Genomic DNA, 27,319 nt, shown 5'->3' on the forward strand with positions numbered 1-27,319 from the left:
ATCTTTCTTATAAGCCTGTAAGTACTCTTAAGTACTGAAAGGTTAAAATAAGATTTCTTTGGAGTCTTGTCCAGGCTAAACCACCCCATCCCTCTCAGCCTGTCCCCACAGGAGAGCTGCTCCATCCCTCTGAGTGTTTTTGTGTTAATGCACTCCAGCAGGTCCTTGCCTTTGCTGGGACCCCAGAGGTGGGCACAGCTCTGCAGGTGGAGTCTCACCTGGGCAGGGCAGAGCAGAGGGGGATCGATCAATCAATCAATCAATCAATCAATCAATCAATGTCCTGGGAATGCTGCTGGGGATGCAGCCCAGGATGGAGCTGGCTTTCTGGGCTGTGGCTGCACATCCCTGGCTTTTGGCCAGCAATGTAAATATTATAAACATCCTTGCTTTTTAATGCATTTCCATCTGACTTGTATAATCCATGACTTTTCTTGAGGTCAATGGAGGTGCCATGGATAAACACCCTTTGAGAGAGAACAAGTCCCCATGACTGACTCTGCACAAGAGCAGAACCAGGCTCTGTGTTGGCTGCTCCCAGGAGTGCATCAGAGGAGGAGCACTGGAAGCCTGTGCCTGCCCTTGGACAGCTGCCCTGAGCTAAATGCCACTGCTTGAGCTGGCCAACAATGCCCTGGACAGCTGCCATTCCCCAGAGCTGGGTGTGCATTAACAAACTTGCAAATTAGTAAAAAAATCAGGGTAAATGTACCTGGCAAAACCTGAAGTCTCGTCCCAGATCCAAATGTGAGTTTGTAATTACTTCCATAGCCACACAACAGCACAGGCCTCTACAATATCCAGAGCAGCACTGAATGGAGCCTTCAGCAATTAAATACTCCACCAGAAGAAATCCTGTTTATCTCTATGAACAGACAGATCCCTTTACCCAGGACTTTTCCACCTATTTACTTTCTTTTCATGTGATATTTTGCATTTTGCGCTCCCAAACACACTCTCCTTAATATTCCCTCAGTCAGAATTGTCCCATTGGTTCCAGAAAGCTGCACCACAACTTCTATTCTCCACCTCATTCCTCATTTATTTATTTATTCTGCCAGTCACATTCCTCTCTCAAAAACTAATTTATTTACTGTTATTTCACAGCTGCCCTAGGGATTGATGGTGCAGTGAAACCTCCATCATCCCATTCCCTTGGATTTGCCATTTGAATTAGTCAAGAGTGATTCCAGAACAAAGCTGCCATTAAGTTTTTGAGTAGAAAGCTCTTTTTGGTGTGCAATTCTTTGGGGCAGGGAGATCATTGCTCATTCTGCACTAAACCCTGAGGTTTCAGGATGCACCAGGGACATTCCCATAGTGTGACCAGAGCAAGATCTGGAGCAGCTGCACAGATGTGGCCATAATGGGAAATCTGGAGACGCCTACATGAACTCAGAGCTCTCATTTATAACTCCTTTAGCTTGCTGATGGCTCCATACAAATTTGAGATTCTCATTTCTCTCAGATGTTTTTGAAGACGGTCAGGGGGATCATTTAAAATAAGAGAATTTTTCTCACAGGTTTCCAGAAGGAATTCTTTCCCTCTGTTTTTGGTTTTTTAACTTTAAGAAAAAATCATGTTGAAATTATCTTAAGAATCACTATAATTTTGAGAAATGGAAACATTAGTTTTCAAGAGTAAACTTACTCCATCTAGATATTAAACAATCCTAAACATATTTTAAAGAAATTTGGAAAATCTGATACATTTACAAAAAAAATTGATATCTTGGGATATCAATAAATAAACCCTTTACAAAGGGTTTCAAATGAGAGAAGAGGTGTAGGGGTTTGGGGGAATTTTTTTTTCATGCATTTGTGGTAGGAACAATCAAGGCACACTTTTTTATCCATCCTTTTTTGTTCAGAAAAAATATTTTGTGGTAAGGGTCACCTTTCCATCTTTCCAATAATTAACTTTGCTTCTTGCCCTATTTCCACTCTATCCAAATATTCATCCCACCCTCAGTTTTGAGGCTGGTCATGCTGTTCTCCACCAGTTCCAATGTGCTCCAAGCTTCACCTGCATGTTGCAGGGCAAGGAAAATCCCCAGGACAAGCTGGCTGTGCCATGGACTTGGTGTCATTCCCGAGTTCCTGACTGCCTGGTGTTTGTATAATAACAGAAACCCACCCCCACAGTCACAGCTCAAGGATCTCCAAAGCACAGACCCCAAATGTGCATTTTTTGTGTTCACATACAATGATGAGTCTGGTTATCTCCAACTCTTTCTGTTCACATACAAGCAAAGTCCTCTTTACCTATTACAGCTTTATGAAACCAATTTCACCTCTCTGCATTTTGCTGCTATCTGCAAAATTTCACCATTTCTCTTCGCTTCTCCTCTGTTTGAGGAGCTTAATATAGGAGCCACTTCCTATTGGCTTTCCAAGACAAATCCTCTTGCACATGCAAAACCTCTGCTATGTGCAGGGGAGAATATACTTGCAGCCATGGAAATAATTTGCTCTTAATATCAACTGAAAATTTGTAGTCCCGTTGCTAAAATATCATGGGGTGGCAAAATAGGCAAAGTAACTTGTGAACTGGAAGAACTTCCACCTGGGAATTCAGACATACCTGGAGAAACCATGAGTTTGGTTCCAGCTCCAAATGTAAGCTTGCCATAATTACCAGAATTACACTGTGACACAATGCTTTGCAAAATGGTGCCCTGGGATGTGTTTGCTGGGTGAAGGTTGAGAACGTGGCAGGGCAAGGTTTTATTGGAAGCAGCTCAGCGTCACAGAATGACCTGGGTTGGAAAAGACCTTTGAGATCATCGAGTCCAACCCATGACCTAACATCTCCTCATGAACTAAATCATGGCACTGAGTGCCAGTCCAGGCTTTGTTAAACACCTCCAGGGATGGTGACTCCACCTCCTCCCTGGGCAGACAATTCCAGTCCCCAATCACTCTTTCAGTGAAAATTTTTTTCCTGATGTCCAGCCTGAACTTCCCTTAGCCAGCTCGAGGCTGTGTCCTCTCATTGTGTCAGTGGTCACCTGGGAGCAGAGCCTGACCCCTGCCTGGCCACAGCCACCTTTCAGGTACCGGTAGAGAGTGCTGAGATCTCCCTCAGCCTCCCCGTCTCCAGGATAAACAACCCCACCTCCCTCAGCCACTCCTCATAAGATTTGTGATCCAGACCCCTCACCAGCCTTGTTGCTCCTTCTCTGGACATGCTCCAGCCCCTCCATGTCCTTCCTAAATTGGGGGGCCCAGAACTGGACACAGCACTCAAGGTGCTGCCCAACCAGTGCTGAGCACAGGGGAAGAATCACTGCCCTGCTCCTGCTGGCCACACCATTCCTGATCCAGGCCAGGAGCCATTGGCCTTCTTGGCCACCTGGGCACACTGCTGGCTCATGTCCAGCCTGCTGTCCATCAGTGCCCCCAGGTCCCTTTCTGCCTGGGCACTGTCCAGCCACTCTGTCCCCAGCCTGCAGCACTGCAGGCCAAAGTGCAGGACCCAGCACTTGGTCTTGTTAAATCTCACCTTGTTGGACTTGGCTCATCTATCCTGCCTGTCCAGGTCCCTGTGCAGAGCCCTCCCACCCTCCAGCAGATCCACACATGCTCACCAACATTCCTGGCTATCACTAACATTCCTAGCTATCACCTCAGCATAAATCAGCACTTCCTCCAGCCACATTCCTCTGCCTGGTAATTCACCATCTGTGTATTCTGTCCTCTCTCTCCAGGCAGCAGCAGCATCTCTGCATCCCTGTGTGCACAGACAGCCACCCAGGCTCTGTTTGGAGCCTCCTTACTGCTGCTGCTGTCAGGTCTCACCAGCCTGTGTCACCTTTCTGCTCTTTTCTTGCAATGTCCACCCTCCTTTGCAGGCTTCATGTTGTAATAATTCATACTTGGAATCATACCAACATAGAATTGTTCAGGTTGGAAAAGCCCTCCAAGACCATTAAGTCCAAACCATACCCCAGTAGTGCCATGTTCACCCCTAAACTGTGTAATTTAGCAGTGAGTGTGCAAACCCATCCTCCCATTCCCCACAGCTAACAGGAAGGATCCACAGCTTTTAACATTCCCATTCCTGCTCTCTGAGCTCCAGTTCTGCAGTTCCCAGCAGTAACCCAGACATCACTGCCATTGTTTGTTGCAGCTGGACCTGCATTTTGTTCCCCCTTTACAAACATTAACTTGTTTTTGAGTGGACTGAAGTTTTCCACTGGGTTTAGTGACCAAAATCTCAGAAACCTTATTTGTTCTTACAAATCCCTACAGGTGCATTTCATTTACTTGTTGTCACATTTCCAATACTTTTTTCCACAACATGGACGCATTTCTAGTAAACAATGCTTAAACACAAAGCCTCCAACTTCTTTCCTCAGAATACTAAAACCAGCCCAAATTTCTCCAAAGAGCCACTGCTCTGCTCTTGCTGCAGCTGGAGCTCAACATTGTCTTTGCTGGCTCCACCTTGGCTCAGAGGGGACACAACTCACCTGGGGCAAGGAGAAGTCTGGTTCCATTCCCCCAGCTCAGCTTTCCCCAGTTTCCACCACTCACACTGTGAGACAGCTCCTTACAAAATGGGCTGGGATCCATCCAGCCCTGCAGCTGCCCCTGCAGGAGGCTCTGAACACCCACCCAGATTTGCAGAGATCTCCTCTGGCCTCTCTTTGCCCAAAGCCCATTTCCCTGCTCAAATCCCTGGGGAGAAATGCACTGGATTGTGGGCACCAAACCCACGAGAGATGGGAAGAAGCTCCTCCTCAGGGAGCAGGGAACACTTTAGGATCCCTGCAATGGCAAAAGGGAAGGCAAGAATCCCCTGGAGCCAGCCTGGAGCAGGGTCCCTGGCTCACAGCATCTTCCCAGCAGCCCAGCTTTCCAGCTCCAGGAGGCATCTTTGCAGTGCCAGAGGAGCTGCAGCACTAAAAGCCTTGCCCTGCATTTCAGCTGGGCCAGTCCTTGAATTGCCAGACCCAGCACAGAATTGCTGGCTGAGAGAGACTGCATCACTCAGGGACTGAGCCACTGCCCTGGTCACTGGGGACTTGAGCCCCTGAGCCCAAGGTGAGCTGGAGCTGCTGTCAAAGAGCAGAGCAATTCCCAGAAACCCAGAGCTGACCATTCCACAGACACTCAGGCACTGAGCACAAGTTTATTAATCTCTGTCTCACGCCTCAACCTCCCCTCTGCTCCTTTGGGCTCATGGACCATCAGCATGGCATTACCAGGCCCATGGCACATGGTCTAAAGAGCAAATCCTCCTCCTGGAAATGCTTCCAGGCACCAGAGGCTCTGGATAAAGGCTCTGGATGCTGGGACAGAGCAGAGGGCAGGGGGCCAAGTGGGGAAAGCAAATCCAAGGGACACCTGGGGAATGGCAGGGCTGCAAACATTGAGCTTCCCAAAGCTGAGCCCCTGCAGACACCCAAGAGCAAGCGAGGAATGAAGCAATTCCACTTTCCAGGAAAAGGCCTTGCTCACCTGGCAGCACTGAGAGCACTGTCCCCTTGCCAAAGATGACTCTGGCTGCCACATTTACACCCTGACACATGGCATTGCAAAAACACCTCTGCCAGCCCTGCACTTGATCCCAAGCACAAAGCACCTGCAAATCCAGGCCCCAGCAAAGCTTCCTGACCCACAGGCTCCACTCTGGTGCCATTCCCTGCAACAAGACAACATCCATTCCCCAGCTTGTGCCCACACAGCAGCAGCTCCCTTTGCATTTTATTCTTTTCAGCAGCCAGGAGAGACAAGTGCCAGCCATGGCAAGGCTCTGCCAGAAGCAGGGGGAGCTGCTCCTGTGCAGGGAGCTGCTGGCACTCGTGGCAGCTTTCAGAGGAGGCAGGGAGGGCAGCTGGGATTGTGCTGCCTACAGGAGCACTGTTAATTGATCCTTTCCTCTGGGGAGCAATGGAGCAGCTCCCTGGGCTGAGCCATCAGCATCCCAGCCCCATTCCGAGAGGTCTGGCTGGACATGGCAGGAATTGTCCATCCCTGGGCAGGAGGGCTCAGGAGCTCTGTCTGCTTGGCTGAGAGGAGAGAGCAGGGGCTGGCAGGGCTGAGGGAAGGAGGAAATCCATGGCCTTGCTGAGACCAGGTCCCTTCTGCAGCCAGAGAAAGCACAGCAAAACTCTCCACAGATGGAATCCAACTCACACAGCATGTCCTTCTCAGCTCTGTCCTGGCCCTCCATGCACACACACTCCAAATCCATCCCATGCAAACGAGTCCCCAACACAGCCCAGGAGGAATTATCAGAGCAGTGAATGCAACTTTCCTGTCCTCACTCCTCTGGGCTGACTTTCACGCCAGTTTCCCAAGCCACTGGCTGTCCATGGGACCCCACTGAAAGCACAGTTCCCTTTGCACAGGGAAAGGGTGCCTTTCTCTGCACAGCATCATTTTGGACACACTTCATCACCAAATGTCCCTGTCAGCCCTGCCAATGCCTTGGGACAAAGCCCTTGCACAGTTGTCACATTCAACGGGCTCAAAGGCTCTGCTGGTACCCAGAACAAGGGGAAAACCACTCCTGAGCACTTGTTTCAAGCACAGTTCCTTGTGCCACTGGGAGACCTTGGGAATTTCCACCATCTCAGAAACTCCACTGAAGGTTCCCATGAGCAGCAAGAAATGAAGGAGCATCTCTGTTCTCCTTCCCCTGTGCTCTGTCATTGCCAAAACACCAGTGTGCACATGGTGCTCCAGGGGACACTGAAGGGTTTTAGATAGAGAACACACAGGAAAGCTGAACACTCACTGGGCTGGATGGACAGTCTGGTCCCTGAGCCGAAGGTCACCTTGCCGTAGCCGCTGTCACACAGCATTTCCTGCCCTTACAAAAAGCCCAAGGAGACTTTGGGCTGCTGAAGATGCTCCTTACAAAAAGCAGGAGCCCATGGAGTTTGCAGGCAGCCCTGGCACAGGATCCCTGCCCCAAAGCCCTGCCCTGCTGGAATGGCCAGAAGAGAGGGAACAGCAGAGCTTGGGCTGTGGGCACAGCACTTGCTCAAGTCCTACTTCCAGATATCCAGCTTTCCCTGTGCTCTTGGGGCTGTCACCAGCTGCCACTGCACACCAGAATGCACAGACAACCCAAGAAGGATTAGAGGATTTTCAATCAGAAAAGTGCATTTCACCCAGCTGATTCCTTGGCTTCCCAGGCCATGGTGCTAAAAGCCCTTCTGCTGCTCAAGCCTAGACCCTCCAGAAATGAGGTGAATACACATAAACCTGGTTCTTACCTGGCTTCACAAGCAGCTTTGTCCCTTTGCCAAAGGTGACTTTGTAGCCATCAGTCACACAGTGAGAAAGGATCCAACAAAAACCACCCTTGAGGCCATCAGTGACACAGCCACAAATACAGCTTGTGTGACCCAGTCACTGAAAACTGACCCAAAAGTGCAGCACTGGATTCATGGGAAGATGGGCTATGGGTATTTCAGTGCCTAATCCTCTTTTACTGCTGTATGAGGTGCTCTGCAGCCTGGGATTTTCAGAGGAGTAGAAGAGAAACCAGACAGTGTTTGAAGCCACTCTAGATCAGCCTTTACACCACAACATTCCTGGCATATTATAATTACCTACAATCACTGATGAATTTTAAAAAAATGAACAAAAACAAAGAAAAAAAAAAAACCTCGCTAGGTTTAAGATCAAGGAAAGCAGATTGTGTTCCCTCTAGGTTTGTCCAAACACTTGCACACATTCCAAGCATGAAGTATCCAGGAAATTTTCCAACACAGAGAGAAACTCCATTGAAGATTTCACCCCAGTTTCCCAAGCACTGGCTGTTCATGGGACCCTACTGAAAGCAAAGTTCCCTTTGCACAGGGAAAGGGTGCCTTTCTCTGCACAGCATCATTTGGGACACACTTCATCACCAAATGTCCCTGTCAGCCCTGCCAATGCCTTGGGACAAAGCCCTTGCACAGCTGTCACATTCAACAGGCTCACAGGCACTGCTGGTACCCAGAACCAGGGGAAATCCACTCCTGAGCCCTTGTTTCAAGCACAGTTCCTTGTGCCACTGGGAGTTTTTGGGAATTTCCACCATCTCAGAAACTCCACTGAAGGTTCCCATGAGCAGCAAGAAATGAAGGAGCATCTCTGTTCTCCTTCCCCGGTGCTCTGTCATTGCCAAAACACCAGTGTGCACATGGTGCTCCAGGGGACACTGAAGGGTTTTTGAAAGAGGACACACAGACACAAACTTCCAAAGAAACACAATCTAAGGTCTGAATTTTTCTTGTGTGTTTAGGTGACAATGAATCCAGTAAAGGATGCGAACCCAAGTCCCAGAAAGCAGCTCTATCCAATCTTCTGAATAAATAAAGGCTATTCCTGTATGCTGATCTCAAACACATTCCCCAGGAGGGCTCCTCTAACTGAGGTGCTCCACAGCACAAATACATTCCCTGATTTTCAGCACAGGAGCACTTTCAGAGCTGTTCCACTCACAGCAACAGGGCAAAGCAGTTAGAAGCTAATTGTTCACAATGTGCTCTCCTCCCCCATGCCCCCTTTCCTTCAAGTTCTAAAGAAGCTTTTCTTTCTGTATTCTAAGGAAGATCTAATAAAAAACCCTAAAAGATTCAGTCTGTCCGTGCTGAGGAGATACTTACTGGGCTTTACCAGCAGCCTGGTTCCACTCCCAAAGGTCAGGCTGTATCCATATCCTGAGTTCACACAGTCAAACCCTCCCTTACAAAAACCCCCAAGCTATTGTGCACATTTCAGCTCCCAGGGCAGGAGACTCTATTTGTCATCAACATAAAACTCTGTGGAAATGCCTGTGAGAGATGCCCACATAAGAAGGCTGAGGTGTCTCTACTCTGTCCCCTTGGAGGTTTTGTGTCAATACTTTTTACAGGTCAGAAATGATGAAGGACCCTGATTGTGGGAGGCTTTGGCACAGCCAGCAATCAACTGAGGCCTTTCCTACACACATCACCGAGTTGATATCTATTTTCAAAGCTGTGCTTTGCAAAGACAGACATTGCCAGGAGCTCTGCACTCCCCAGGCCTGAAGAGTTTTGCAGGGGGAGATGTGACAGGGGACAATGCCTGGTAAGGACACCTGGCTCACTATTTCACATAATCAGGATTTCTGCAGGCTTTTCCATATCTCTTAACACATATTAAAACACATTTTTAATAGGCAAAGTTTATCAATCTCTGTCTCGCGCCTTAACCTCCCCTCTGCTCCTTTGGGCTCATGGACCATCAGCATGGCATTACCAGGCCCATGGCACATGGTCTAAAGAGCAAATCCTCCTCCTGGAAATGCTTCCAGGCACCAGAGGCTCTGGATAAAGGCTCTGGATGCTGGGACAGAGCAGAGGGCAGGGGGCCATGTGGGGAAAGCAAATCCAAGGGACACCTGGGGAATGGCAGGGCTGCAAACATTGAGCTTCCCAAAGCTGAGCCCCTGCAGACACCCAAGAGCAAGCGAGGAATGAAGCAATTCCACTTTCCAGGACAAGTCCTTGCTCACCTGGCAGCACTGAGAGCACTGTCCCCTTGCCAAAGATGACTCTGGCTGCCACATTTACACCCTGACACATGGCATTGCAAAAACACCTCTGCCAGCCCTGCACTTGATCCCAAGCACAAAGCACCTGCAAATCCAGGCCCCAGCAAAGCTTCCTGACCCACAGGCTCCACTCTGGTGCCATTCCCTGCAACAAGGCAACATCCATTTCCCAGCTCTTGCCTGCACAGCAGCAGCTCCCTTTGCTTTTCCTTCTTTTCAGCAGCCAGGAGAGACAAGAGCCAGCCATGGTAAGACTTTGCCAGAAGCAGGGGGAGCTGCTCCTGTGCAGGGAGCTCCTGGCACTCGTGGCAGCTTTCAGAGGAGGCAGGGAGGGCAGCTGGGATTGTGCTGCCAACAGGAGCATTGTTAGTTCATCCTTTCCTCTGGGGAGCAATGGAGCAGCTCCCTGGGCTGAGCCAGACAGGGACATCAGCATCCCAGCCCCATTCCGAGAGGTCTGGCTGGCCATGGCTGGAATTGTCCATCCCTAGGCAGGAGGGCTCAGGAGCTCTGTCTGCTTGGCTGAGAGGAGAGAGCAGGGGCTGGCAGGGCTGAGGGAAGGAGGAAATCCATGGCCTTGCTGAGGCCAGGTCCCTTCTGCAGCCAGAGAAAGCACAGCAAAACTCTCCACAGATGGAATCCAACTCCTACAGCGTGTCCTTCTCAGCTCTGTCCTGGCCCTCCATGCACACACACTCCAAATCCATCCCATGCAAACGAGTCCCCACAACACAGCCCAGGAGGAATTATCAGAGTAGTGAATGCAACTTTCCTGTCCTCACTCCTCTGGGCTGACTTTCACCCCAGTTTCCCAAGCCACTGGCTGTCCACGGGACCCCACTGAAAGCACAGTTCCCTTTGCACAGGGAAAGGGTGCCTTTCTCTGCACAGCATCATTTTGGACACACTTCATCACCAAATGTCCCTGTCAGCCCTGCCAATGCCTTGGGACAAAGCCCTTGCACAGCTGTCACATTCACCGGGCTCAAAGGCACTGCTGGTACCCAGAACAAGGGGAAATCCACTCCTGAGCCCTTGTTTCAAGCACAGTTCCTTGTGCCAATGGGAGTCCTTGGGAATTTCCACCATCTCAGAAACTCCACTGAAGGTTCCCATGAGCAGCAAGAAATGAAGGAGCATCTCTGTTCTCCTTCCCCTATGCTCTGTCATTCCCAAAACACCAGTGTGCACATGGTGCTCCAGGGGACACTGAAGGGTTTTTGATAGAGGACACACAGGAAAGCTGAACACTCACTGGGCTGGATGGACAGTCTGGTCCCTGAGCCAAAGGTCACCTTGCCGTAGCCGCTGTCACACAGCATTTCTTGCCCTTACAAAAAGCCCAAGGAGACTTTGGGCTGCTGAAGATGCTCCTTACAAAAAGCAGGAGCCCATGGAGTTTGCAGGCAGCCCTGGCACAGTATCCCTGCCCCAAAGCCCTGCCCTGCTGGAATGGCCAGGAGAGAGTGAACAGCAGAGCTTGGGCTGTGGGCACAGCAACTGCTCAAGTCCTGCTTCCACATATCCAGCTTTCCCTCTGCTCTTGGGGCTGTCTCCAGCTGCCACTACACACCAGAATGCACAGACAACCCAAGAAGGATTAGAGGAATTTCAATCAGAATGGTGCTTTTAACACAGCTGATTCCTTGGCTTCCCAGGCCATGGTGCTAAAAGCCCTTCTGCTGTTCAAACCTAGACCCTCCAGAAATGAGGTGAATACACATAAACCTGGTTCTTACCTGGCTTCACAAGCAGCTGTGTCCCTTTGCCAAAGGTGACTTTGTAGGCAGCATTCACACAGTGAGAAAGGATCCAACAAAAACCACACTTGTGGCCATCAGTGACACAGCCACAAATACAGCTTGTGTGACCCAGTCACTGAAAACTGACCCAAAAGTGCAGCACTGGCTTCATAGGAAGATGGGCTATGGGTATTTCAGTGCCTAATCCTCTTTTACTGCTGTATGAGGTGCTCTGCAGCCTGGGATTTTCAGAGGAGTAGAAGAGAAACAAGGCATTTTTTGAAGCCTCTCTAGATTAGCCTTTACACCACAACATTCCTCGCATATTATAATTACCTACAATCACTGATGAATTTTTAAAAAATGAACAAAAACAAAGAAAAAAAATAACCTCGCTAGGTTTAAGATCAAGGAAAGCAGACTGTATTCCCTCTAGGTTTGTCCAAGCACTTGCACACATTCCAAGCATGAAGTATCCAGGAAATTTTCCAACACACTGAGAAACTCCATTGAAGATTTCACCCCAGCTTCCCAAGTCACTGGCTGTCCATGGGACCACACTAGAAGCACAGATCCCTTTGCACAGGGAAAGGGTGCCTTTCTCTGCACAGCATCATTTTGGAAACACTTCATCACCAAATGTCCCTGTCAGCCCTGCACATGCCTTGGGACAAAGCCCTTGCACAGCTGTCACATTCAACCGGCTCACAGGCACTGTTGGTACCCAGAACAAGGGGAAATCCACTCCTGAGCCCTTGTTTCAAGCACAGTTCCTTGTGCCACTGGGAGTTTTTGGGAATTTCCACCATCTCAGAAACTCCACTGAAGGTTCCCAGCAGCAGCAAGAAATGAAGGAGCATCTCTGTTCTCCTTCCCATGTGCTCTTCCATTCCCAAAACACCAGTGTGCACATGGTGCTCCAGGGGACACTGAAGGGTTTTTGAAAGAGGACACACAGACACAAACTTCCAAAGAAACACAATCTAAGGTCTGAATTTTTTTTGTTTGTTTAGGTGACAATGAATCCAGTAAGGGATGCGAACCCAAGTCCCAGAAAGCAGCTCTATCCAATCTTCTGAGTAAACAAAGGCTATTCCTGTATGCTGATCTCAAACCCATTCCCCAGGAGGACTCCTCTAACTGAGGTGCTCCACAGCACAAATACATTCCCTGATTTTCAGCACAGGAGCACTTTCAGAGCTGTTCCACTCACAGCAACAGGGCAAAGCAGTTAGAAGCTAATTGTTCACAATGTGCTCTCCTCCCCCATGCCCCCTTTCCTTCAAGTTCTAAAGAAGCTTTTCTTTCTGTATTCTAAGGAAGATCTAATAAAAAACCCTAAAAGATTCAGTCTGTCCATGCTGAGGAGATACTTACTGGGCTTTACCAGCAGCCTGGTTCCACTCCCAAAGGTCAGGCTGTATCCATATCCTGAGTTCACACAGTCACACCCTCCCTTACAAAAACCCCCAAGCTATTGTGCACATTTCAGCTGCCAGGGCAGGAGACTCTATTTGCCATCAACATAAAACTCTGTCGAAATGCCTGTGAGAGATGCCCACATAAGAAGGTTAAGGTGTCTCTACTCTGTCCCCTTGGAGGTTTTGTGTCAATACTTATTACAGGTCAGGAATGATGAAGAGCCCTGATTGTGGGAGGCTTTGGCATAGCCAGCAATCAACTGAGGCCTTTCCTACACACATCACCGAGTTGATATCTATTTTCAAAGCTGTGCTTTGCAAAGACAGACATTGCCAGGAGCTCTGCACTCCCCAGGCCTGAAGAGTTTTGCAGGGGGAGATGTGACTGGGGACAATGCCTGGTAAGGACACCTGGCTCACTATTTCACATAATCAGGACTTCTGCAGGCTTTTCCATATCTCTTAATACATACTAAAACACATTTTTAACAGGCAAAGTTTATTAATCTCTATCTCACGCCTTAACCTCCCCTCTGATCCTCTGGGCTCATGGACCATCAGCATGGCATTACCAGGCCCATGGCACATGGTCTAAAGAGCAAATCCTCCTCCTGGAAATGCTTCCAGGCACCAGAGGCTCTGGATAAAGGCTCTGGATGCTGGGACAGAGCAGAGGGCAGGGGGCCATGTGGGGAAAGCAAATCCAAGGGACACCTGGGGAATGGCAGGGCTGCAAACATTGAGCTTCCCAAAGCTGAGCCCCTGCAGACACCCAAGAGCAAGCGAGGAATGAAGCAATTCCACTTTCCAGGAAAAGGCCTTGCTCACCTGGCAGCACTGAGAGCACTGTCCCCTTGCCAAAGATGACTCTGGCTGCCACATTTACACCCTGACACATGGCATTGCAAAAACACCTCTGCCAGCCCTGCACTTGATCCCAAGCACAAAGCACCTGCAAATCCAGGCCCCAGCAAAGCTGCCTGACCCACAGGCTCCACTCTGGTGCCATTCCCTGCAACATGGCAACATCCATTCCCCAGCTCGTGCTCACACAGCAGAATCTCCCTTTGCTTTCCCTTCTCTTCAGCAGCCAGGAGAGACAAGAGCCAGCCATGGCAAGACTTTGCCAGAAGCAGGGGGAGCTGCTCCTGTGCAGGGAGCTCCTGGCACTCGTGGCAGCTTTCAGAGGACACAGGGAGGGCAGCTGGGATTGTGTTGCCTACAGGAGCACTGTTAATTGATCCTTTCCTCTGGGGAGCAATGGAGCAGCTCCCTGGGCTGAGCCAGACAGGGACATCAGCATCCCAGCCCCATTCCCAGAAGTCTGGCTGGACATGGCAGGAATTGTCCGTCCCCGGGCAGGAGGGCTCAGGAGCTCTGTCTGCTTGGCTGAGAGGAGAGAGCAGGGGCTGGCAGGGCTGAGGGAAGGAGGAAATCCATGGCCTTGCTGAGACCAGGTCCCTTCTGCAGTCAGAGAAAACACAGCAAAATTCCCCTCAGATGGAATACATCTCCTACAGCGTGTCCTTCTCAGCTCTGTCCTGGCCCTCCATGCACACACACTCCAAATCCATCCCATGCAAACGAGTCCCCAACACAGTCCAGGAGGAATTATCAGAGCAGTGAATGCAACTTTCCTGTCCTCACTCCTGTGGGCTGAATTCCATCCGAGTTTCCCAAGCCACTGGCTGTCCATGGGACCCCACCGAAAGCACAGTTCCCTTTCCACAGGGAAAGGGTGCCTTTCTCTGCACAGCATCATTTTGGACACACTTCATCACCAAATGTCCCTGTCAGCCCTGCCAATGCCTTGGGACAAAGCCCTTGCACAGCTGTCACATTCAACAGGCTCACAGGCACTGCTGGTACCCAGAACAAGGGGAAAACCACTCCTGAGCACTTGTTTCAAGCACAGCTCCTTGTTCCACTGGGAGTCCTTGGGAATTTCCACCATCTCAGAAACTCCACTGAAGGTTCCCAGCAGCAGCAAGAAATGAAGGAGCATCTCTGTTCTCCTTCCCCTGTGCTCTGCCATTCCCAAAACACCAGAGTGCACATGGTGCTCCAGGGGACACTGAAGGGTTTTTGATAGAGGACACACAGGAAAGCTGAACACTCACTGGGCTGGATGGACAGTCTGGTCCCAGAGCCAAAGGTCACCTTGCCGTAGCCGCTGTCACACAGCATTTCCTGCCCTTACAAAAAACCCAAGGAGTCTCTGGGCTGCTCAAGATGCTCCTTAGAAAAAGCAGGAGCCCATGGAGTTTGCAGGCAGTCCTGGCACAGGACACCCTGCCAAGATGTTTCCAGAAGTGATCCCTGCCCCAAAGCCCTGCCCTGCTGGAATGGCAAGAAGAGAGGGAACAGCAGAGCTTGGGCTGTGGGCACAGCACTTGCTCAAGTCCTACTTCCAGATATCCAGCTTTCCCTGTGCTCTTGGGGCTGTCACCAGCTGCCACTGCACACCAGAATGCACCGACAACCCAAGAAGGATTAGAGGATTTTCAATCAGAAAAGTGCATTTCACCCAGCTGATTCCATGGCCTCCCACGCCATGGTGCTAAAAGCTCTTCTTCTGCCCAAACCTAGAGCCACCAGAAATGAGGTGAATACACATAAACCTGGTTCTTACTTGGCTTCACAAGCAGCTTTGTCCCTTTGCCAAAGGTGACTTTGTAGCCATCAGTCACACAGTGAGAAAGGATCCAACAAAAACCATCCTTGTGGCCATCAGTGACACAGCCACAAATACAGCTTGTGTGACCCAGTCACTGAAAACAGATCCAAAAGTACAGCACTAGATTCATGGGAAGATGGGCTATGGGTATTTCAGTGCCTAATCCTGCTTTTACCTCTGAATGAGGTGCTTTGCAGGCTGGGATTTTCAGAGGAGTACAAGAGAAACCAGGCAGTGTTTGAAGCATGTCTAGATTAGCTGTTAAACCATAGCATTCCTCGCATATTATGATTACCTACAATCACTGATGAATTTTTAAAAAATGAATATAAACAAATAAAAAAAATAACCTCCCTAGGTTTTAGATCAAGGAAGGCAGATTGTGTTCCCTATAGGTTTGTCCAAACACTTGCACACATTCCAAGCATGAAGTACCCAGGAAATTTTCCAACACACTGAGAAACTCCATTGAAGATTTCACCCCAGTTTCCCAAGCCACTGGCTGTCCATGGGACCCCACTAGAAGCACAGTTCCCTTTGCACAGGGAAAGGGTGCCTTTCTCTGCACAGCATCATTTTGGACACACTTCATCACCAAATGTCCCTGTCAGCCCTGTCAATGCCTTGGGACAAAGCCCTTGCACAGCTGTCACATTCAACGGGCTCAAAGGCACTGCTGGTACCCAGAACAAGGGGAAATCCACTCCTGAGCCCTTGTTTCAGGCACAGCTCCTTGTGCCACTGGGAGTCCTTGGGAATTTCCACCATCTCAGAAACTCCACTGAAGGTTCCCATCAACAGCAAGAAATGAAGGAGCATCTCTGTTCTCCTTCCCCTGTGCTCTGCCATTCCCAAAACACCAGTGTGCACATGGTGCTCCAGGGGACACTGAAGGGTTTTTGATAGAGGACACACAGGAAAGCTGAACACTCACTGGGCTGGATGGACAGTCTGGTCCCAGAGCCAAAGGTCACCTTGTTGTAGTTGTCACACAGCATTTCCTGCCCTTACAAAAAGCCCAAGGACCCTCCCTAGAGCAGTTCCTCTCACACATGCTCTGCCCAGCCCTGCCACAGGGTCATTTCTCTCTCCCAGCAGAGGTGGGATGAAGCAGTGCAAGGCAAGGGAAATCTGGAATTGCTGAGCTGGGACAACCTCCTGCCCCACAGCCCAGGCTCAGCCAGAGCTGCCCACAAGGGCCTGGAGCACCTGCAGGAGCAGCCAGAGCTGCTCAGGGCACGAGCACTTGGCAGCGGCTCCCAGATTTCTGTGTCTTTGAGCTTTCCCCGCTTCCAAACACAGCTTTCTGCCTGGATCCCTCCTCCCACAGCAGCTCACAGCTTTTCAATGGCCACAGAGAGGACACAGGGCTCTCTGTGCTGGCACAAAGGCTTCCCAACATTTACAGCCCACATTGTTGCCTTGCACATTTCTGCATTGCCCTCCGGGGCTAAAAGGGGATTTGGGCAGCAGACACAAGGTCCCAGAACTACCTTTGTCCCAGCTCCAAGGGAAGAGTTGATCCCATGACAATCCCAGCACCAAAGGGGCCCCAGCAGTGCTCTCATGTGCCCTGGGCACGGCACCTTTGGGGAGGGGACAAGGACGGTGCCAGCAGGGCACAGGGGAAACCTTTCCAGTGCTCACCCAGAGCCCCAGGTGAGATTCCCTCAGTGCCAGCACAGCCCTTGCAGAGCACACGAGAGCAGCTCCGAGCCTGTGCTGGCACAGAAGGTGTTCCAGGTGTGCAAAGCTGCAATGGAAGGAGCAAGGTCAAGGCATTGCCAGGGCAGAGCAGGGATTTGGGAGCTGACAGGAGAGCAATTCCCAGAAACCCAGAGCTGGCTGCCAGCTGGGAGCTCCATCTCCTGCAGCCCCTCAAGGACTTTGGACAAAGGACACACAGGAAAGCTGAACACTCACTGGGCTGGATGGACAGTCTGGTCCCAGAGCCAAAGGTCACCTTGGTGTAGCTGCTGTCACACAGCATTTCCTGCCCTTACAAAAAGCCCCAGGAGCCTCGGGGCTGCTCAAGATGCTCCTTAGCAAAAGCAGGAGCCCATGGAGTTTGCAGGTAGCCCTGGCACAGGAGGCCCTGCCAAGACTTTCCCAAAGGGGATCCCTGCCCCGAAGTTCTGCCCTCCTGGAATGGCCAGAAGAGAGGGAACAGCAGAGCATGGGCTGTGGGCACAGCACCTGCTCAAGTCCTACTTCTAGAGGGTCCAGGGGCTCTTGGGGCTGTCTCCAGCATCCACCACACAGCAGAATGCACAGACAATCCAAGAAGGATTAGAGGAATTTCAATCAGAAAAGTGCATTTCACCCAGCTGATTCCTTGACTTCCCAGGCCATGGTGCTAAAAGCCCTTCTGCTGCTCAAGCCTAGACCCTCCAGAAATGAGGTGAATACACATAAACCTGGTTCTTACTTGGCTTCACAAGCAGCTTTGTCCCTTTGCCAAAGGTGACTTTGTAGCCATCATTCACACAGTGAGAAAGGATCCAACAAAAACCACCCTTGAGGCCATCAGTGACACAGCCACAAATACAGCTTGTGTGACCCAGTCACTGAAAACTGACCCAAAAATGCAGTGCGGGATTCATGGGAAGATGGCCTATGGGTATTTCAGTGCCTAATCCTGGTTTTGCTGCTGTATGAGCTGCTCTGCAGCCTGGGATTTTCAGAGAAGTAGAAGAGAAACAAGGCATTTTTTGAAGCCTGTCTAGATCAGGCATTACACCACAACATTCCTCGCATATTATAATTACCTACAATCACTGATGAATTTTAAAAAAATGAATATAAACAAAGAAAAAAAATAACCTCCCTAGGTTTTAGATCAAGGAAAGCAGATTGTGTTCCCTCTAGGTTTGTCCAAGCACTTGCACACATTCCAAGCATGAAGTATCCAGGAAATTTTCCAACACACTGAGAAATTCCATTGAAGATTTCACCCAGCTTCCCAAGCCACTGGCTGTCCATGGGACCCCACCGAAAGCACAGTTCCCTTTCCACAGGGAAAGGGTGCCTTTCTCTGCACAGCATCATTTGGGACACACTTCATCACCAAATGTCCCTGTCAGCCCTGCCAATGCCTTGGGACAAAGCCCTTGCACAGCTGTCACATTCAACCGGCTCACAGGCACTGTTGGTACCCAGAACAAGGGGAAATCCACTCCTGAGCACTTGTTTCAAGCACAGTTCCTTGTGCCACTGGGAGTTTTTGGGAATTTCCACCATCTCAGAAACTCCACTGAAGGTTCCCAGCAGCAGCAAGAAATGAAGGAGCATCTCTGTTCTCCTTCCCCTGTGCTCTGTCATTGCCAAAACAGCAGTGTGCACATGGTGCTCCAGGGGACACTGAAGGGTTTTTGAAAGAGGACACACAGACACAAACTTCCAAGGAAACACAATCTAAGGTCCGAATTTTTTTTGTTTGTTTAGGTGACAATGAATCCAGTAAAGGATGCGAACCCAAGTCCCAGAAAGCAGCTCTATCCAATCTTCTGAGTAAACAAAGGCTATTCCTGTATGCTGATCTCAAACACATTCCCCAGGAGGGCTCCTCTAACTGAGGTGCTCCACAGCACAAATACATTCCCTGATTTTCAGCACAGGAGCACTTTCAGAGCTGTTCCACTCACAGCAACAGGGCAAAGCAGTTAGAAGCTAATTGTTCACAATGTGCTCTCCTCCCCCATGCCCCCTTTCCTTCAATTTCTAAAGAACCTTTTCCCTCTGTATTCTGAGGAAGATCTAATAAAAAACCCTAAAAGATTCAGTCTGTCCGTGCTGAGGAGATACTTACTGGGCTTTACCAGCAGCCTGGTTCCACTCCCAAAAGTCAGTCTGTTTGCAACTCCTGAGTACACACAGCCAAACTCTCCCTTACAAAAACCCCCAAGCTCCTGTGTACATTTCAGCTCCCAGGGCAGGAGACTCTATTTGTCATCAACATAAAACTCTGTGGAAATGCCTGTGAGAGATGCCCACCTAAGAAGGCTGAGGTGTCTCTACTCTGTCCCTTTGCAGGTTTTGTGTCAATACTTTTTACAGGTTAGAAATGAAGAAGTGCCCTGATTGTGGGAGGCTTTGGCATAGCCAGGAATCAACTAAGGCCCTCCCTGCAAAAATCACAGAGTTGATATCTATTTTCAAAGCTGTGCTTTGCAAAGACAGACATTGCCAGGAGCTCTGCACTCCCCAGGCCTTAAGAGTTTTGCAGGGGGAGATGTGACTGGGGACAACACCTGGCAAGGACACCTGGGTCAGTATTTCACATAATCAGGACTTCTGCAGGCTTTTCCATATCTCTTAATACATATTAAATCACTTTTTTAACAGGCAAAGTTTATTAATCTCTGTCTCACGCCTTAACCTCCCCTCTGCTCCTTTGGGCTCACGGACCATCAGCATGGCATTACCAGGCCCATGGCACATGGTCTAAAGAGCAAATCCTCCTCCTGGAAATGCTTCCAGGCACCAGAGGCTCTGGATAAAGGCTCTGGATGCTGGGACAGAGCAGAGGGCAGGGGGCCATGTGGGGAAAGCAAATCCAAGGGACACCTGGAAAATGGCAGGGCTGCAAACATTGAGCTTCCCAAAGCTGAGCCCCTGCAGACACCCAAGAGCAAGCGAGGAATGAAGCAATTCCACTTTCCAGGAAAAGGCCTTGCTCACCTGGCAGCACTGAGAGCACTGTCCCCTTGCCAAAGATGACTCTGGCTGCCACATTTACACCCTGACACATGGCATTGCAAAAACACCTCTGCCAGCCCTGCACTTGATCCCAAGCACAAAGCAACTTCAAATCCAGGCCCCAGCAAAGCTTCCTGACCCACAGGCTCCACTCTGGTGCCATTCCCTGCAACAAGGCAACATCCATTTCCCAGCTCTTGCCTGCACAGCAGCAGCTCCCTTTGCTTTTCCTTCTTTTCAGCAGCCAGGAGAGACAAGTGCCAGCCATGGCAAGACTTTGCCAGAAACAGGGGGAGCTGCTCCTGTGCAGGGAGCTCCTGGCACTCGTGGCAGCTTTCAGAGGAGACATGGAGGGCAGCTGGGATTGTGCTGCCTACAGGAGCACTGTTAATTGATCCTTTCCTCTGGGGAGCAATGGAGCAGCTCCCTGGGCTGAGCCAGACAGGGACATCAGCATCCCAGCCCCATTCCCAGAGGTCTGGCTGGCCATGGCAGGAATTGTCCATCCCTGGGCAGGAGGGCTCAGGAGCTCTGTCTGCTTGGCTGAGAGGAGAGAGCAGGGGCTGGCAGGGCTGAGGGAAGGAGGAAATCCATGGCCTTGCTGAGGCCAGGTCCCTTCTGCAGCCAGAGAAAACACAGCAAAATTCCCCACAGATGGAATCCATCTCCCCACCCTTTCACTGACTGCTGCTTGCAGAGTTGTTCCACAGGCGAAGCAACAATCAACTTTCAAACTTACTGGGACTAATTCTGAGCCGAGTTCCACCTCCAAATGTGACCTTGTTGCCAAAACCAGTGTCACACAGTGTTTGCCTTCACAACAAAAACCCTGTCAGTCTCCTCTCAGGCTGACTCCCTGCAAAGCTCTGTTTTGCTGCCTGGGCATTGCTCTGTCAGCATCCCAGCCTGGCATCCCTTGCAGCTCTGGCAGAGATCAGTCCTGGCAGTATCTTTGTGCCCTGCAGAGAAGATGCACAGTAGTGATCACAGCTCTTCACTCAGCACTGGCACCTTGGCCCTCAAAGGACAGATCTCCTCTAGGGCCTCCCTGCTCACCCTGTGCACTCAGAACATCTTTCTTGCTCCTGGCTGCTCTCTGTCTCTCACCCCTGCCATGCACCAGCTCCATCCCTGGGCAGAGTCTTTCCAACACACCCCAGGTGGTTTTACTCCAGGTGAAGGATGGCACTTTATCCTTGCTCCTTCAAGCTGTGTTTCCACCTATGAGGTGTCGCTTTCTGTTTGCTCCCATGCCCAGAGGGAATTTTTCAGTGGCTGCTCAATTCACATTCACTGACAAAACCCCCACACCTCTTTTACTCCAGAAAACAGAACAGAGGTTTCCCACTGAGATCCAGGGGTAAATTTTGTCCTTGTCACTGAGCCCACACAGCTCTGTCCATTCCTCTGAGCTCTCCAGGTAAAAACAATCCAGAAATTCATGAAGATGGAATCCCAGCCCTGTGTCCATGTAGGCAAATGACAAAGAGTCGCCCCCAATGCCAGGGGTGCCCAGTTCCCTCTTCCTGCCCCGTGTTTCAGGCACAGGACACTGAACCTGGAGCTGCTCAGTGGCTTTCCCAGAAACTCTGCTGCCAGCCAAAGCTGAGTCTGCCCAGACCTGCACCTGTTAAATGCCACAGCCAGGGCCAGCTTGAGCAAAATCCCACAGGCACCAGAGAGCAAAGAGCCAGATGAGAGGGATATTTGGAACTCCCAGCAGATGTGGGATGAAGCAGTGAAAGGCACAGGAAGTTCAAACAAGCAATGGAAGGGGCAAGGTGAAAGCATTGCGAGGGCAGGGCAGGGATTTGGGAGCTGGCAGGAGAGCTGCTCACTCACTGGGCTGGATGGACAGTCTGGTCCCCGAGCCAAAGGTCACCTTGTCGTAGCTGCTGTCACACAGCATTTACTGCTTTAACAAAAAGCCCAAGGAGACTTTAAGCTGATGAAGATGCTCCTTAGAAAAAGCAGGAGCCCATGGATTTTGCAGGCAGCCCTGGCACAGGAGGCCCTGCCAAGACATTCCCAGACGGGATCCCTGCCCCAAAGCCCTGTCCTGCTGGAATGGCCAGAAGAGAGGGAACAGCAGAGCATGGGCTGTGGCCACAGCACCTGCTCAAGTCCTGCTTCCAGATATCCAGATTTCCCTCTGCTCTTGGGGCAGTCTCCAGTGCCATCCCACACCAGATGCAGAGACAATCCAAAAAGGATTAGAGGAATTTCAATTAGAAAAGTGCATTTCACCCAGCTGATTCCTTGGCTTCCCAGGCCATGGTGCTAAAAGCGCTTCTGCTGTTCAAACCTAGAGCCACCAGAAATGAGGTGTATACACATAAACCTGGTTCTTACTTGGCTTCACAAGCAGCTTTGTCCCTTTGCCAAAGGTGAATTTGTCGCCAGCATTCACACAGTGAGAAAGGATCCAACAAAAACCACCCTTGAGGGCCACATGGGAACTTGAGCCCCTGACCCCAAGGTGAGCTGGAGCTGCTGTCAAAGAGCAGAGCAATTCCCAGAAACCCAGAGCTGGCTGCCAGCTGGGAGCTCCATCTCCTGCAGCCCCTCAAGGACCTTGGACAAAGGACACACAGGAAAGCTGAACACTCACTGGGCTGGATGGACAGTCTGGTCCCAGAGCCAAAGGTCACCTTGTTCTGGCCAGAATCACACAGCATTTCCTGCCCTTACAAAAAGCCCAGCAAGCCCCTGCAGAGCAGCTCCTCTCCCCCAGCCCTTGGCCAGCCATGGCCTCTCTCAGAGGGGCAGCAGAGGGCAGGCAGTGCCTTTCCCTGCATCCTGGGCCTCCCTGGGATGCAGCGGCACAGCCCAGCCTGCCCATGGCAGCTGGCACCTTTGGGAGCAGCCTGTGCCTCTGTGTGCATCCCAGCCAAAGGCACAGCAAGAAGCCTTGGCTTGGGCACTCCCTGAAAGCAAAGTGCACCCCTGGCTATGGACACACAGACATGACCAAACCCCCAGCCAGGTTGCTGCCCTCAGACCCCCCAAGAATGAACCCAAAGACTTCTCAAGCCTCTCCAGTAGCTGTTTAGCTTCCTATCCCTTTTTTTTTCCATCTGATGCAAGGTTAAGCTCTCAATTGGAAAGTGAGAGCCCAGCTTCAGTTGCTCTCAGAAGGAAAGAACAATGGAATTTTAATGGCTGTTTCAATGCTCTCCTGGAAAGAGCAATTAGGCTTTCCTATCCAGAACTCCCTTCAGGTTTCCCACCTACCTGGTTTCACTGTCAGTTGTGTCCCACTGCCAAAGGTCACTTTCCAGGCACCTCCTGAATTCACACAGTGACACACTCACTAACAAAAACCACCCACCACTTTGGGCACACACAAATATGAGTTTTCCAAAAGACATCAAGGGGGAAAACAGATGCCACCTTTATCACATACATTTGAATCTAAATTAGGATGATTTTCCAGCTGCATAGCTCTGATTTTTCCAGACAGAAATAATTCTGAATGCAGGAGAAATTCAAATCCTTAAAGCATAATGTTTTTGAAGCTCTTCTACAAATTTTGTTTTGCCTAGGAGAGAGGGGAATCTCAGTCTGGCCCTTATTACGTGAAACATCTATTTGTTTTTAGATGTACCTGCTTTCAGAATTAGTTTTGTGCCTCTCCCAAAGGTGAGTTTCCAGGAAGACTCAGTTATCCCACAGTAATCAACCTTTACACAAAACTGGTAAAGGAGAAAAGTCTCAGCCTTTAACAGCCACAACATACCCTTTGACATTGCTAACAGGGTTGCAATTTCCAGCACTTTTTAAACAACTAACAGAGCTGGCCCTAACACTTCTCCTGGTCTAAAGAAGGAGTCAGGCAGATCAGTTAGCCAGTCAGTCTCAGAAGCTGAGCAAGGGACCAGACCCATCAGAGGAAGAAGCAAAGAAAAATTAAACAGACACAAACTTCCAAAGAAACCCAATCTAAGGTTTGAATTTTTTTGTTTGTTTAGCTGACAATGACTCCAGTAAGGATGCAAACCCCAGTCCCAGAAAGCAGCTCTATCCAATCTTCTGAGTAAACAAAGGCTATTCCTGTATGCTGATCTCAAACCCATTCCCCAGGAGGGCTCCACTAACTGAGGTGCTCCACAGCACAAATACATTCCCTGATTTTCAGCACAGAAGCACTTTCAGAGCTGTTCCACTCACAGTACCAGGGCAAAGCAGTTAGAAGCTAATTGTTAACAATGTGCTCTCTTCCCCCCTGCCCTCTTTCCTTCAAGTTCTAAAGAACCTTTTCCCTCTGTATTCTAAGGAAGATCTAATAAAAAAACCTAAAAGATTCAGTCTATGCTTAGTTAAGAGATACTTACTGGGCTTTACCAGCAGCCTGGTTCCACTCCCAAAGGTCAGGCTGTTTGCAACTCCTGAGTACACACAGTCAAACCCTCCATTACAAAAACCCCCAAGCTCTTGTGCACATTTCAGCTCCCAGGGCAGGAGACTCTATTTGTCATCAACTCTAAATTCTGTGCAAAATGCCAGTGAGAGATGCCCACAAAATGAAGGGACTACTTCTACTACTACAAATTCTACTCTGTCCCTTTCCAGGTTTTGTGTCAATACTTTTTAAATGTCAGGAATGATGAAGTGCCCTGATTGTGGGAGGCTTTGGCATAGCCAGCAATCAACTAAGGCCCTCCCTGCACAAATCACAGAGTTGACATCTATTTTCAAAGCTGTTCTTTGGAAGGACAGACATTGCCAGGAGCTCTGCACTCCCCAGGCCTGAAGAGTTTTGCAGGGGAAGATGTGACAGGGGGCAATACCTGGCAAGGACACCTGGGTCAGTATTTCCCATAATCAGGACTTCTGCAGGTTTTTCTATATCTGTTAACACACATAAATCAGTTTTCTTATAGGGCAAGTTTATCAGTCTGTGTCTCCCTCTCAACCTCCCCTCTGCTCCTTTGGGTTCATGGACATGAGTAACACAACCACAAACACAGCTTGTGTGACCCAGGCACTGAAAACTGATCAAAAAATGCAGCACTGCCTACATGGGAATACAGGCTATGGGTATTTCAGTGCCTAATCCAGCTTTTATTGCTTCATGAGGTGCTCTGCAATCTGGGATTTTCAGAGGAAAAGGGAGAGGGAGAGGGAGAAGGAGAAGGGAGTAGGGAGAAGAGCAGAAGAGAAATCAGGCAGTCTCTCAAGACTGGCAAAAGCAGCCATTACACCACAGCATTCCTCTCATATAACATTCACATAAAATCATTGAAGGATTAAAAAAAACCCAAAAAACCTCAAAGGTAACTTCACTAGACTTTAAAGCCAGGAAAGCAGATTGTGTTCCCTATAGGTTTGTCCAAACACTTGCACACATTCCAAGCATGAAGTATCCAGGAAATTTTCCAGCACACTGAGAAACTCCATTGAAGATTTCACCCCAGTTTCCCAAGCCACTGGCTGTCCATGGGACCCCACTGGAGGCACAGTTCCCTTTTGCACAGTGAAAACACTTTCCCAGCAGACACAAGAAATGAAGGAGCATCTCTGTTCTCCTTCCCCTGTGCTCTGTCATTCCCAAAACACCAGTATACACATGGTGCTCCAGGGGACACTGAAGGGTTTTTGATAGAGAACACACAGGAAAGCTGAACACTCACTGGGCTGGATGGACAGTCTGGTCCCAGAGCCAAAGGTCACCTTCCTGTAGTTGGTTTCACACAGCATTTCCTGCCCTTACAAAAAGCCCAAGGAGCCTCCCCAGACCAGCTCCTCTCCCCCACGCTCTGCCCAGCCCTGCCAAAGGGACATTTCTCTCTCCCAGCAGAGGTGGGATGAAGCAGTGCAAGGCAAGAGAAATCTGGAATTGCGGAGCTGTGACAACCTCCTGCCCCACAGCCCAGGCTCAGCCAGAGCTGCCCACAAGGGCCTGGAGCACCTGCAGGAGCAGCCAGAGCTGCTCAGGGCACAAGCACTTGGCTGCAGTTCCCAGATTTCTGTGTCTTTGAGCTTTTCCCCCCTTCCAAACACAACTTTCTGCCTGGAGCCCTCCTCCCACAGCAGCTCACAGCTTTTCCATGGCCACAGAGGGGACACAGGGCTCTCTGTGCTGGCACAAAGGCTTCCCAACATTTACAGCCCACATTGTTGCCTTGCACATTTCTGCATTGCCCTCCTGTGCTAAAAGGGGATTTGGGCAGGAGACACAAGGTCCCAGAGCTGCCTTTGTCCCAGCTCCAAGGGAGGAGTTGATCCCATGACAATCCCAGCACCAAAGGGGCCCCAGCAGTGCTTTCATGTGCCCTGGGCACGGCACCTTTGGGGAGGGGACAAGGACGGTGCCAGCAGGGCACAGGGGAAACTTCTCCAGTGCTCACCCAGAGCCCCAGGTGAGATTCCCTCAGTGCCAGCACAGCCCCTACAGAGCACACGAGGGCAGCTCCGAGCCTGTGCTGGCACAGAAGGTGTTCCAGGTGTGCAAAGCTGCAATGGAAGGAGCAAGGCGAAAGCATTGCCAGGGCAGGGCAGGGATTTGGGAGCTGACAGGACAGCAATTCCCAGAAACCCAGAGCTGGCTCAAGCTGGGATCTCCATCTCCTGCAGCCCCTCAGGGACCTTGGACAAAGGACACACAGGAAAGCTGAACACTCACTGGGCTGGATGGACAGTCTGGTCCCAGAACCAAAGGTCACCTTGTTGAAGCCAGAGCCAGAATCACACAGCATTTCCTGCCCTTACAAAAAGCCCAGCAAGCCCCTGCAGAGCAGCTCCTCTCCCCCAGCCCTTGGCCAGCCATGGCCTCTCTCAGAGGGGCAGCAGAGGGCAGGCAGTGCCTTTCCCTGCATCCTGGGCCTCCCTGGGATGCAGTGGCACAGCCCAGCCTGCCCATGGCAGCTGGCACCTTTGGGAGCAGCCCGTGCCTCTGTGTGCATCCCAGCCAAAGGCACAGCAAGAAGCCTTGGCTTGGGCACTCCCTGAAAGCAAAGTGCACCCCTGGCTATGGACACACAGAGATGACCAAACCCCCAGCCAGGCTGCTGCCCTCAGCCCCCCCAAGAATGACCCCAAATGCCTCTCAAGCCTCTCCAGGAGCTGTTTACCTTTCTATTAAAATTTTTTCCCCCTCTGATGTAAGGTTAAGCTCTCAATTGGAAAGTGAGAGCCCAGCTTCAGTTGCTCTCAGAAGGAAAGAACAATGGAATTTTAATGGCTTTTTCAATGCTCTTCAGGAAAGAGCAATTAGGCTTTCCTATCCAGAACTCCCTTCAGGTTTCCCACCTACCTG

This window comes from Catharus ustulatus, chromosome 23 (assembly GCF_009819885.2).
Source record: "Catharus ustulatus isolate bCatUst1 chromosome 23, bCatUst1.pri.v2, whole genome shotgun sequence".
Classification (NCBI taxonomy): domain Eukaryota; kingdom Metazoa; phylum Chordata; class Aves; order Passeriformes; family Turdidae; genus Catharus; species Catharus ustulatus.